Genomic DNA, 4,561 nt, shown 5'->3' with positions numbered 1-4,561 from the left:
ATTAGACGCTCAAGTGAATCAGGCTCAGTCTGTGGATGTGAATGCTGATGTGCTCAGCTTCATGAGTAAATTGTCTTGGAATCAGAGCCTCTCTGTTATTACATAAATATATTATATGTGATTGCCAAATAAAGAGATGAGGTTTTTTTCTTCAAGTTACATATCCCAGCAAGGTTGTTTTGCAAAGTTCTCTCCCTGAGAAGCTGTCCACTTTTTCCTATGAATCTGCTGTGGTTCAGAAGGTGGGAAGCAGACAAACCATTCAAATCTCACTCTGTCACTTACTATCTGAATGATATTGGATAAGCTACTAAGTTTCTCTGAACTTTAGTTTCCTCATCAGTGGAATAGAGCTAATAAAGCCCAGCTAGCAGGTTGTTTGGAGTTATCTTCTCTGTTGCCTCGATACTCTTGCCTATAAAATAGTACTTACTTCATAGCAATGTTATGAGACTATAATGAGATAATCCACATAAGGAGGCACATTTACTATGCCTGGCACATAGTAAATGCAAGATAAGTGTAAGTTCATCATCATCATCATCATTCATGGAATCCTACCATCTAGGTCCTAGCTTTCTAGGCCAACCACTCCCATTGTACAGGGAAGGAAACTGAGGCCTAGGGAGGGAAAGATACTGATCCAAGATCACACAGAAAGTGACATAATCTAAATAGACTGTACTGTAGGTAGAACTGAAGACTGAAATCTGGAAATGCCAAGTAACGTAAAGCAAGGGTCTCTGTCACAATTCAAAGCTTAACACATACAAGTTTTCTGGCAAGATATGGCTCTCTGCAACACACTGGAAGATTTGGGAAATGCTAACTTGACTGCAATTCAATGACACTTTTCCTTTCTCAGTTGTTAATTATTAATCAAAGAAGACATTGCTTCCCAAACCAAGCAACATTTATCCCTGGGAACAAAAAGCCAAAGAGAACATTAATGAGCAAAATTGATACATTGCTCTGCTTAAGATTGGAGGCATTTTAAAATGTTTTCTACTGAGCACTGGTGGGCCTAGCAGAAATCCTCTCATACTTGTCACAGGCTATCTAGGTTCAATGCTGGGACATTCCTCCATTCCCTCACCTAGAGGTTGCCCACAGCTACTGCCAAAATGACCACAATCTTGTCATAGCCCAAAAGAACTCCAATGCTGGGTGCTGAAAGGTTCTTAGAGATGATTTAATCCAACTTCTCTCATTTTTCAGATGAGATTTGAGGTCCAGAGAAGAGAAAGAACAGGCCCAAGGTCACACAGGGAAGAGTTGGGATTTGGACCCAGGTCTTCCAAACAGGGGTACTGGATTCCCCTAAGTCAATATATATATGGAGCAAAGGGAAGAAAATAACTATAACTATGAGATATTCCAAAATATACTGTTGACAGAAACAACACACCAGTAGAAATGCCAAAGACAGCAAATCCAAAATGTAGCCCAGACCCGTGGTGTGAAGATTTAAAAATAATATGTGCTCTAGGTGGTGGTCATTGTTGGGGGTCAATTGAGATTTATATACAAAAACAGCACTATACAGGAACACAACTTTTGTACATAGTTGGAAAAAAAAAGAATACCTTTGTTGAGTGCTTAACTATGTAATTATGTGCTGAGATTTTTCACACGTCACTTCATTTGACCCATGCATCAACCCTGGGATATATCTCTCATCACTATTTTTATTGAGCCTCAGAGAGGTTAAATGACTTTTCCAAGTTCATAGCTTGGTAGTAGGGGAGCTCACACTGTCCCACTTCAAATCCCAGACCATATCCACTATGGTATGCACCATATTAAACCCATCTGTGTGGAAACCAAGGAAAACACTAAACTTCCTTGGGTAAAACATAATTTAACCTGATAACTTTAGAAAGTAGTTAAATCTTCTATGCTTTGGTTTTCGCAGCTGTAAAAAATGGAGCTTGCTATGAACTGAATGTTTGTGTCCCCCCAAAATTCGTATGTTGGAACCTTAATCACACTGTGATGCTATTTGGAGATGGGGATTTGGGGAGGTAATTAGGTAATGAAGGTGGAGGCCTCGTGATGGGATCAGTGCCCTCATAAGAAGAAAAGTGAGAGAACTTGCTTCCCCTCTCTGCTTTCTACCATGTGAGAACACAGCAAGAAGATGGTCATTTGCAAACCAGGAAGAGGGCCATCATCAGGAATTAAATAGGTTTCTGATCTTGAAACTCCAGCCTCCAGAACTGGGAGAAATAAATGTTTAATTAAGCCACCCAGTCTATGATATTTTTGTTATTGAAGCCCGAACTGACTAAGACAGAACAAATATTAATACCTATGTCCTGGGATTGCCATGGGGATTAAAAGTGTTAATATGTATTAAGTACTTGGAAGAGCACCAGGTACATAGAAATATTATGTAAGTTATTGTTATAATATTATTATTACAGTTTTGTCAATAAACGGAGACTAAGTACCTAGACCTTGGCATCAGGCAACCAGGGTAACCCTTTGACCTTGTCAGGCTTTAATTTCTTCACCTGTAAAATACAGGAATGGTAAAATTTACTGAAATCAGGAGACACAAGCTGAAATGATTTCAGGGGTTTAACAGCACTAATACTTCTATAGCACTTACTATTTGCCAGGCACTGTTTTAAGCCCGTAATGAGTATTATTACATTTAATACTTGCAACAGCTCTATGAGGTAGAGCTCATAGTAATACCATGCTATTTTATTAACTTCATTTTTACCGATTCAGGAATTAAAGCCCAAAGTAAAGTACTTAGTAAAAAATCACAAATAGAAGAGCCAAACTTGCACCCAAGCAGTCTGGCTTCAGAGGCCACATTTTTCATCTTTCCATTCTATTTCTCAGGCTTTAAGAAAATGTATGAACCCTGGTATAAGACACTAAGGAGTGGTGAGGACTGTGTCAAAAACTGGACCATGCGTGCCCTACTTAAAGTCTTTCAGATTCAAACATTTAAAAGGAAATACTGGGTTGGCCAAACAAAACACATTCACAGGCCTAATTTCACCCAAGAGGCTACCAATGTACAAAGCCCACAATGGGTTTTTTTCCAGTCCTGACATTCTGTTAATTCCATAAGAATCTAAATCATACACTATTAACTCTTGCCTGCCTTCTCCTCTTTGAAGATGGAGTAATGTCTGACAGATGGCCTTTACAGAGATTTGGTATTTTAACCATTTCCTCCTCGGTCCCTCCCCAGTATATGAAACTTCAATTGTTCATTGGAGAGGGCAGAAAATAGAAGTGCAGTGTTTCGATTACTGGAAAGAAAGACAGAAATCATTTGTTCATACCCAGAAAGATTTTACCTCCTTTTTCAGTTGCAGTTCTGCTGGACTGGAAAAAGAAAACAAAAGAAATGACTGTGTAGTTTTTCTAGAAGTGCTAAGAAAATATCAATAAATCCACTGGTGTACCTGCTATATCTTGGGTTTGGGAAAATCAGGGATATCTGCCCCATGGAGGTCCCACATCTTTTGTTCTGGGAGAGGTGAAAGGAAAGCATGGATTAGGTAAACCAGAAGTAAAAATTAGTTTGGCTGATAAAGCAAAGCTGGCTTTAATGACCTCAGTTACAAGACCTCAAAAGCAGTATCAGGCTGGGATTCCAGCCCTAGAGAAGCTAAAGTGACAAGAACTCTACAAGGAAAGTGAAAGTCACAAGGATAAACTCAGAACTTCAGATACTTTCACAGACTGGGGACAAATTCACCAAGTGTTAGGGGGTTATAAAACCAGCCAGTGAATGACCCCATAATTATAGAGCAAGGTAAACCCACTGCGTAGGCAGAATTCTAGGGTAGCCCCCAAGATTTCCCACCCCCGTCATGTACATGCTCTGCATAACTCCTGAGGACTGTGAATTTGATTAGATTCTCTGGTGAGACTGAGAAGGGCTTGAAGTGTTATTGCTAGCTTAAAGATGGAAGAGGCCAAGTAGCAAGGAATGTGGGTGGCCTCTAGGAGCTGAAAGCAGTCCATGACTGACACTCAGCTAAGAAATGGGGCCCTTAGTCCTATAACTTCAAGACACTAAATTCTGTCAACAACAAGAATAAGCTGGAGTAGATTTTTTTCCCCAGAGCCTCCAGATGAGAAGTCACCATAACCGTCACTTTGATTTCAGCCTTGGGATATTCTGTGCAGAGAACCCAGATGCACTGTGCCCAGACTTCTAACTTAAAGAACTTTGAACTAATAAATGATTGTGGTTTGAAACTTCTAAGTTTGTGGTAATTTGTTTTACAGCAATAGAAAACTAATACAGATTTTGATACCTGGAAGTGGTGTGCTGCTGTAAATACCAAAAAATATGGGAACAATTTTGGAATCAGGCAATGGGTGAAGGCTGGAAGAATTTTAAGGAGTATGATAGAGAAAACCTTGATTGCCATGAATAAAGTGTTATTAGAAATATGGACACTAAAAATATTGCCAGTAAAGGGGCTTAAGAGACACGAAGCTCCAGTTATAAAAGAAAATAAATAAGTCATAGGTATGTAATATACAGAATAGAAAATATAGTCAATAACATTGTAATATCTTT

The sequence above is a fragment of the Lagenorhynchus albirostris genome, chromosome X, assembly GCF_949774975.1.
Source record: "Lagenorhynchus albirostris chromosome X, mLagAlb1.1, whole genome shotgun sequence".
Classification (NCBI taxonomy): domain Eukaryota; kingdom Metazoa; phylum Chordata; class Mammalia; order Artiodactyla; family Delphinidae; genus Lagenorhynchus; species Lagenorhynchus albirostris.
Note: the sequence above shows the minus strand (reverse complement) of the source record.